Raw genomic sequence first — 10,243 nt, forward strand, 5'->3', positions numbered from 1 at the left:
GGCAATTGGATCCATTAAGAGAAAATCCATCAAATCCATCCATCAAAAAATCCATCCAATCCATCCACTACATAAAAATTAAGTTAATGGATTGATCAAATCCATTCATTTATAAGCATAGATTGATTCAATCCATCCAACACATTTTAATGATCAAATGGATTTTTTAATCTAATTTTAAAAAAATAATTTTTTTCAAATATTAAAAAAAAATTTTGAAAAATAAAAAATAATTTTTTTTTTCAAAAAAAAATCAAAATTTTTTTGAAAAATAAAAATAATTTTTTTTCGAAAAAAAATAAATTTTTTTTTGAAAATACAAAAAATCGATTTTTTCCAAAAATTTAAAAATAGTTATTTAAAAAAAATACCAAATTTTAATTTTATTTTCAAAAAATTTATTTTCTTACGAATATAAAAAAATTATTTTTTTCGAAAATAAAAAAAAACAATTTTTTAATTATTTTTTTCGAAAATACAAAAATATATTTTTTTTTGAAAAAAAACTGATATTGTTTTATTCAAAAAAATAAAAAACTTTTTGAAAAAAATAAATTTTTCAAAAAAATAAGTGATTTTTTTTAAAGAAAAAAAATGGAAGGATGGATGTCCGTCCACTAAAAATATGATAATGGATGGATTGGATGAATTTTATTCTTAATGGATGGATTTGATTGGATATTTTTAAAAAAATTTAGTGGATTGTTAATCGACTAATTGATTGTTTTGATCAATCCATTAACGATTCAATCCATATCCATCCAATCCATCAATTTTGCCACCCCTAACCTCAAACCTGCATCTGTGTTAGAAATTCTTTCAAGCTCAGGATTGCTGGTCTTCCCTCGTAGGTTCCAGAGTTAGAAAAAACAATAGAGTCATCAAATATTCTATTTGGAGTAACATCAAAGATAACTTTGGCATGGTTAAAGAGATTACTCAATGGTTGGTTGGTAATGGTAAGAGCATAAACGTTTGGTTGGATGCTTGGCTTGATGAGCCTTTGGACTTCAAATAAAAAATTCCTATCATATTACATAACAAATTGTCAGCCAAGGTAAGTAACTTCTTAAAAAACAAGGTTTGGGATGTCCAGAATGACATTCAGACTGCTTTCCATACTCTCATCTCCACTGTTTCCAAAATCATGAGTATTCCTGATATGGAGCTGGAGGATTCTTTGGTATGGATAGGTACTGATAATGGCATGCTTAGTCTTAAGCAGACTTACGTTTTCCTTTGTAAGCCTAGCCCTTGTGCATTTTGGACTACTTTTACGTTGATTTACTTGCTAACATAGGCCTAAGGTCTAATAGTTATCTTTGGTTTTCTCATGTGCATAATGATATTGTTAAGGAGTATTTGCTAGAAATGAATGATACCCTAGGCTAAGGCTTTTTCTCTTAAGGGTTTTGGTTCGGTTCCCGATGTTCTTGTATTCCTTTTTTATGTTTATTAGAAAACATATTTAAATTTTATTATTTTTGTATTATGTTATTATTTTTTAGATTCATTCAATAATCAATGTATCTAAACTGTATTATAATCATTCAATAATCAATGTATCTGGACTGTATCATAATCAGATATATTGATTATTCAATAAATCTAAAAAGTCGAATTTTTCTTATAAATAGAATCAGAGAGTATTATAATAATATAAATATGAAGACTTTATTCAAATACAATTTTAATATACTATCTTTATTTTTCTAAATGTCTATTTTATTGTTTTTATGTTTATATCTTTAGAAATTATGTATCAATTAAATTTTGATAAATAAAAATAATAGTATACATTATCATTAATTTTTATAGTTACAACAAAAAACACTTTCACATATCACTTTTGAATATAAATTTCATAGTAAATGAAGTCACAAATTATTAACAATGTTAGTTGGCCGTTACAAAAATTATAAATAATATTAGTTGGAAGTAGTAAAAATTAATAAAGCATTTGAAAGGTGAGATTGAGAAATATGAAGTTTTTTAGTAAATCTTTTATTCAACTATTTTATTTTTTTAAAGAAAAATTCAATTTTAAAGATGAATTAATAAAATTGCGACCAAATTATTTGTCTATATAATAGTTTATTAGGAATCTAAAACAAATTACATTAAAATTTTATTTGTGAAGAAGCAATTCAATACAACAATGTATTTTCTCCAAAATCAATTTAAATAATTATTTATAGTTGTTAAATGAATTATCTACTTCTTATAGTTCTTACGACTATAAATTTAATTTAATTTATATCATTTATATCTATTAACATATCTTCAGAAATTTTTTGTTTTTGTATCAACTCAATTAAAAAGATATTTATTATTGACATGCATGTCTTTCCTCTATAAATTATAAAATTGAAAATATGTTAATAAACACATTTGTACTATAAATTGGCTTTTTAATAAAAATAATAATAATAAATAGACTTATAACTCCTTCGTTATGTTACATGCATGTAGTTAACAGTCTTATAAATTTTTTATTATGCAAATTTGCATAAAATAAAGATATGAGATGTTTTTGAAACTGAAGTAAAACAAAAAAAATAATGAGATGTAATAAAGAATGACTACTAACTAATTAAAAAAATAAAATATATTTTAGAGTTGTTACTTAAGTTTGGTTGTCCCTTGGATGGATGATGTGCTTCTTTGGAAAGACACTGACAATGACCCGTTAAGCTTCTGTGAAGATTTATTCAGCCCATGCTTCTAATCCTTATGTTGTTTGGTCGAATTTCCTGTGTGTCGTACCTCGGGAAATGAGAACACGATTTAAGCGAAGCGCAATCGCACGCTCGTAATGATGGACTGAACAGAGTCGCCATCGAATTTATTTATTCCTAAAAAGGAAAGGGGAAATATCGATAAAACCCAAGAAAGAACGACAATGATATTGGTCGTCGGAACCAAATCAGGGTTCGGGAGTCGATTACGCAAGGGGAAGGTACTAGAACCCCTCACGTCCGTTATACTCAACGGGAACCGTTAGATTAGTTGTGCACGTTAGTGTTAGTTTGAAATGTTAGACTTTTCAAGTGGTTAGGTGGGAAAGAAAGAAAGGAAGAGAGAAGAATATTTTTGGATTTTCGACGAAGGACTAAACCTAAGTTTTTTATTAATGGGTCTAACAAGATTTACAAATCTTGCTCCTACGTATCTCAATAGAGAAATCAAGGCTTACTTAGTTCTGGGTAGAAAAATGTTTGTTTGTTGGTCGATTTTAGCGAAAGCTACTTTGTGTCAAATCGACGAAAACATTGTTGGACTACCCAAAACAGGTGGAGAAACATTGCCTTGCATTGTTTTGAAACAAAGTACCTTTCGTTTGAGAAAGGGTTTGAAGGATTAACCGCACGACGGCGAGAAAAAGTTTAAGAGTCAATCGCGCGGCGGCGGGGAAAGAAATTGATTGGTTTGATGTGTTTTGAATAATGGAGAGAACTTGGATGAGCGAGATATCCATCTCGAATCCTAGTCTCAGGAGTGCGTCGTATCCACCATGTTCCATTTCCATCTTACTTGCAAAAGTGTTTAATAAAGATTAAGTGTTTTGAATTTGATTGAGAAAGGGTTTGAAGAAACCACATTGACAACTTTGGATGATGGCGAGAGCTAAGATAGGCGAGGCATCCACCTCGAATCTTAATCTCAGGAGTGCACGGTATCCACCATGTTCTATTTCCATCTTTATTGGAAAAGCGTTAAATAGGAGTTAAATGTTTTGGATTTTATTATGAAAATGGCTCGATGTTGGATCAAGCATTTGATGAGCGATTGAGAAAGATTTGAATGAGTGTTTGAGAGAAACAGAATAGATAAATTTGGATGATGGCGAGAGCTAATATAGGCGAGGCATCCACCTCGAATCTTAATCCCAGGAGTGCACGGTATCCACCATGTTCCATTTCCGTCTTTATTGAAAAGGTGTTAAGATAGGAATTAAGTATTTTTTGAGTTTTGTTATGAAAAAATGGCTTGACGTTGGATCAAGCAGTTGATGAAGGTTTGAAAGAAATGAAATAGAATGGGAGGAAGAAATGGATTGATTTGTTTATTGAGAAAATACTCGACGTTGGATCGAGTTATTATTTTTGATCTTTTGGAAATAGTTGATTTTATTCTTGTGTTAGTAGCTAACTAAACAGTCAAGCAAATAAAGAAATAAAAAGCAGTAAAATTATTACACATTAGGGGAGTGGTCAGGGGAGTGGGGGTACATTTTGTCGAATGGAGATTCAAAGTAATGGAATAATTAAATCGGGCCCAAACAACAAATAATGCAATGTATGAGTGTAAGTGTAAGGGAACTGTCTCATTGTAAGAAGGTCCAAGAGTAAGCCATGTGAAGAAAATAAATAATACAACAAGTTATATTTACAAAACACTCAAAAATTAAGTTGAAAGAAACAACATTGGGACGTGCACGGATAAAAATCGGGATGCGAGGATGCGAATCAAAATCGCATAACGCAATGACGTGCAAGACAAATAGCAATTGAAGAGCAAACAAAACCTAGATAATGTGCTCAAAACCGGTTTACACATGTTGACAATAATTGAAATGTCATATGTGACTAATCAAAACGCGGCGAAATACTATCAATGTATCAATAAACATAATCATGGATAAACAACATGGGGATTGTTGAATCCATGGATTAAGAATCGATGTTTAAACAATAAAATAAATTAAGAACAAACATTAAAATCAACAAGTGTCGGATAAGTGACCGTAAAAATATGAAAAAGACTAAAAATAAAATAACAACAAAAAATGAAATGGTAAAAATAATGAAGTAAATAGAAATTTAGTTGAAACTTAGAAAAAAAAGAAAAGAGAACAAGTTGAAAAAAGAAAATGGTGCACAAGATTGAACTTAGGACTCTGAGAATGCAAACCCTCAGTATTACCACTCGACCAAACCGTTTCCCTTATGATATTTTCTCGTCTAGTAGTATATATCTTAAAAAGTGACGCTGATTTAAATTAAAAAAAATAATAACTATAGAACAAAAGCACTATTATGTTCATCTTCCAAACATGATTTCCATCTTCTTACTGTAACTCAGAGAAAAACTCAAGACTTGATAAAACACACTAACAAATGAAATGAAGATTAAACACAAAAAAATCAAATGATGCACATGGAAACACACACGGAAAAAAAAGAACTCGAACATGTGAGTTACCGAAATACAAAGGTTGCTACCGCTTTGCGTTGTTGTTGCTGCCGGTAACGGAACTCGGTAACGGAACTGAGTCGAATGTTGTTGTTGCCGGAAGAATGTCGAGTTGTGATGTGACGGTTCCGGTTGTAGCCTTTCAGGTTGTAACAAGGGTGGCTACGAAGAGTTTAAGGGATTTGTGGTTTTTACAGCTGAAGTGTGGAGTATGGAGGGTTGTTTTTCTTTGTTTCGCCGTCAAAGGATTATCTCCTAGGATTTTTTTGTTGATGCTCCTTATATATCACTCATCTCCTTTCTTTCTCTCTGCTGTGTTTCCTCATAGTAGTGGAAAATGTCCGTACGAAAGACGTTTGGAATTTTGTCCTTATCCCAGCTTGTGGTCCCTCCTTCAATTCCTCTCCATCTCCAAAAATTTTATTGTTGGTAAGAAATAATTTCACCACTGCAACCTCATTTGAATAAAATATGTGTTTTCTCTTTTTTGGAATTCAACTGATTTTGTATGGTGTTGTTGTGGCAGCTTGACACGGTTTAGCTGCGGAAGCATACCAGCTGCAGAATGTGAACCAACTTGCATATCTGTGAACAACATAATTTGTCTTTTCTCTCCTCTAGCCAGTGGTGAGACGGTGTTGGAAGAAGGTAATACACTGAAAATGGATTTGGCTCGTCATGTAGATGGGTTCATTGTTGTGGTGGCTCACACTCATGTTCCTCAAGAAGGTCCAGTTACTGGGCAGGCAACTGATGTCATTGCTGCCGCAAACACTGCTGCTGAGGGGGCCTTAAGGCCTGTTAGGCCAGGAAAGAAGAACAAGGATGTAACTAATGCAATTCAAGGTTGTTACTGCCTAGGATTGTAAAGTTGATGAGGGCGTTCTAAGTCATCAACTGAAGCAGTTTGTGATTGATGCCGGAATACCATAAGACAAAGATGAAACAGAAAATGGTACATGACTGATCAATCAAACAGAAGGTGCACTCCCAGATGTGGCAATGTTGTTTAACTCACCACGCTTTCCCTCATCGGCACCGAACCCCTCATTTAAGTCAAATTCAACCTTTGCATCTGCATCTGACATAGCAACAATAGTAGACATAGAAGAAGCGTCTGTTGTGGTAGAGGTGCACTCCTCAGCCTCTTCTGCTCCAATGGCATTCAATTTTGATCCTTTAGAATCCAGTTGTTTATCCATTTCTTGTGAATGAAAGCTAGATGAAGCTTTGTGAAGCTCTTGTCCAGCATCTTCGTCATGTACCTCTTTTATATCTGAATTTTCCTCCACACGCTCAGCAGCAAAATCAGTTGCACTAGAACACAAACCACTTTTCGCAGGCATAGCCAAGACAACATGTTCACACTCAGTTCTTAGCATTTTATCCTCATTAGCATAATTCTCGGCAGAAATATCGCTGTTTTTTCCATGCTCTCGTTCATTGAAGTCTTCAGGATTATCAACACCACGAGAAAGGAGTACATCATCATATGTTCCTCTAGCTGAATCGGATTGTCTGTGAACAGTGGGAGAATTTTGATTCGTCAGTCTGTCGACGCCTGATCGTTCAGCACTGTGATCACCATTTACATCCACTTCCACAGATATGTGTAACAATTTGTCAATTGCTTCCACCTCAAGTCCAGCAACACTACTTATCTTAATACCAAGAGTTTCACCAGCATTCACTCCACTCACAACCTCTTCCAGGAGCTGCTTACTACAGTTACCATCTCTAGCTTCTGAAGTTGTAGCAGCAGCTTTCAATATGATTTCTTTGAGCTTTGTCGTAGCATCTGATAAGTTCACCGCGGTTGGCCGACTCGAGACAAGATAGTCCAACTTCTTTTTCGGTGTCACTGGATCCTTCTGAAAGTGTTCTTCTAGGAGAAGATGTGAAAGCAGATCATCAGCCAACTGTTGCACTACTGATATCGGTGAATCAAACAAAGGGATAAGTGGTTCAATAGCTTTGCGAGAAGCCAATGAATGTTCAGCACGTCACTGTCGATGTTCTACGATATTAACCAAAACCTGCATTGCACTGTGCTGTCCGTCAGGCGCAAGATCGTGCCTTGCCAACAACAAAAACAAGAGTTCAACAACTTTGGCAGCCAATGGTCCTTTAGCTATGGGAGCATTATTTGTTAATATACGCAACAGTTCTGCAAAAGCGTGCAACAGCTACTGTGGATCGAATCTTTGTATTTCCAAAGAGAACACAACATAGTTCAGCAGCATCCCCATCACAGCACCAAACAATTTAACTTCTGGTTGATGAAGTTGGTGACATAAAATGATGATTCGGAGAAGCCAGAACATTGCTGACAGCTCCACTAGAGGACCTCGACAGAGGTGAATTGAAATTTGTATTTAAAACTTGATTTTTCTCAACAATTGGGAAATCATTTCTATCATCGAATGAATTACTCCTAAAATCTACCGCTGTTCTAACTGTAGGTGAGAATACCTGATGGCTTACATAGTCCCTAGGTGTGGGACATCTAACATGGGGCATGTCACCTTTCTCAACACCCACAGACCTTGATATCCCTCTGATTCTTACTCCTGGAAACTTTGCCGATCCTGCAATATACTGCGCCCACATAATGCAATCACACTGCTCCAATACGTTATTCACAATCTGTTCAGTATTCTGATACCACTCAGAAAACTCTGACAAACTTCTAGTCAATAATTTATCAAAATCACCATGAAGTACATCAAGTTGCTTACTTCCTCTTCCAATTTACAAGAGCCTCTTTCCAGCAGGAGCAACTTCTTTATGGTTCTCGGTCTCGCTAGTTTCATCTTCGTCTAAGGTTGGAGCTTTTGGAAGAAGACCGAGAACTTTAAACATGAGTTTATCAGTATCAAAATCATTGTTGGCATTTGTGAGAAGCTTTTCACCAGCAAAGATAGAATTCGCACCAGCAAGAAAACACAATGCCTGCTCAGGCACGGAGAATCGAACTCTCTCGGCCGATAACCTCACCATTGCTTTTGGCATTGTTATACGCGTTGTTGCGATCATGCGAATCATCAATGAGCCCACTGCTGCTGCCATTGCGTATGGGCTAGACAAGAAAGCAACAAGTGTTGGTGAAAAGAAAGTCTTGATTTTTGACCTTGGTGGTGGTACTTTTGATGTCTCCTTGCTTACTATTGAAGAGGGTATCTTTGAGGTGAAAGCCACAGCTGGAGACACCCATCTTAGAGGTGAGGATTTTAATAACAGAATGGTGAACCACTTTGTTCAAGAGTTGAAGAGAAAGAACAAGAAGGACATTAGTGGCAACCCTAGGGCACTCAGGCGATTGAGGACTGCATGTGAGAGGGCGAAGAGAACTCTTTCATCTACTGCCCATACTACCATTGAAATTGACTCTCTATTTGAGGGAATTGATTTCTACTCCCCTATTACTCGTGCCAGATTTGAGGAGCTCAACATGGATCTCTTTAGGAAATGCATGGAACCAGTTGAGAAATGTTTGAGAGATGCCAAGATGGACAAAAAAACATCCATGATGTTGTTCTTGTTGGTGGTTCTACTAGAATTCCAAAGGTTCAACAACTTTTGCATGATTTCTTTAATGGAAAGGAGCTATGCAAAAGCATTAATCCGGATGCGGCTGTTGCATACGGAGCTGCTGTCCAGGCTGCAATTTTGAGTGGTGAGGGGAATGAGAAGGTGCGGGATCTTCTCCTTCTTGATGTTACCCCTCTCTCTCTTGGTTTGGAGACTGCTGGAGGTGTGATGACTGTTCTGATCCAAAGGAATACCACCATTCCAACAAAGAAAGAATAGGTTTTCTCAACCTATTCTGACAACCAGCCTGGTGTCTTGATCCAAGTCTTTGTAGGAGAGAGAACAAGGACTAGGGATAACAATTTGTTGGGCAAGTTTGAACCTTATGGTATTCCTCCTGGTACTGCATTGATGATGTTAGATGCTGATAAAATGGTACCTGCTGTTTAGTTTCACAATCTCGGATGTTGCCGTTATCATTGCACTGCGTTTGGTTTTCGGTAGGTTTCTGCTGTGATTTCCCTTTGTTTCACATATAAGACCCATGAGCCTCCTACCTGTTGCTTTTTCAATAGATGGTGCTGAACTATTTGCTCTATGAATGTCAAGAGCCATTTGACAGAGTTTGTCTGCTTCATCTCAACAAAGACTGCTTCTGCTTCCTCAAGATGCACACAGTGGCCAAGCACCTCCATAACAATGCTATATGTAACTTTGTCAGGTTTAAATCCTGCATTCTGCATGTCACGATATAGTTTCAATGCTGTCTCATAATTCCTTGCCTTTGCTTCCAAAGCAATCATGATATTGTAGGTGACAATATTAGGAACGCAACCCTGATCAACTATTTCACAAAATAGTCTGTCAGCAGCAGCTAAATTACCGTATTTTCCCAAACAGTTAATCATTACACTGTAAGTAAACGTGTCAGGAGAAAGGCCAACTTGTTGCATTCTCTCATACATGGACATGGCCACATCAAGAAATCCAGCTTTTGCATGGATATCGATAAGCGTACTGATGGAAACCAGAACAAACAGAAGACAAATGACAATATAGTAATGAATAAAACAGTGACAAAAGAAGGAAATGAGGTATTTTATATATTCTGTAATATGATAAAGGAGCAGAATTGCTCTTACAATGTGAATATACCAGAGCTAGAGCTTCTGTACCAGATAATAACAATTCTCCCAATCAACAAACATAATAATCATTATATTGTAATTGTATCTTTGTGTGTCTAATATGATCACACATGGTGTATATTTATATGCAAATAGGAAATATACAATAGGAAATAATATCAATTACAGTTATGACTAATTGAATATCAATCAATACTAATTGATTGATAATATATTCTTAACACTCCCCCTCAAGCCGGATCGTATATATTGTATGATCCGAGCTTGTTACAAATATAATTCACTCGAGAACCCTTGAGAGACTTGGTAAACATATCAGCCAATTGATCTTCAGATTTGACAAATTCCGTGGTTATTTCTCCCGACAG

At 35.3% G+C, this 10,243-nt stretch overlaps 1 pseudogene; it reads left to right on the plus strand.

Moving 5' to 3' along the window:
• Window positions 1-7,224: 7,224 nt before the first annotated feature.
• Window positions 7,225-9,845, plus strand: LOC127125981 (heat shock cognate 70 kDa protein 2-like; annotated as a pseudogene).
• The last annotated feature ends 398 nt before the right edge of the window (window positions 9,846-10,243 follow it).

The sequence above is a fragment of the Lathyrus oleraceus genome, chromosome 3, assembly GCF_024323335.1.
Source record: "Lathyrus oleraceus cultivar Zhongwan6 chromosome 3, CAAS_Psat_ZW6_1.0, whole genome shotgun sequence".
Lineage (NCBI taxonomy): Eukaryota > Viridiplantae > Streptophyta > Magnoliopsida > Fabales > Fabaceae > Lathyrus > Lathyrus oleraceus.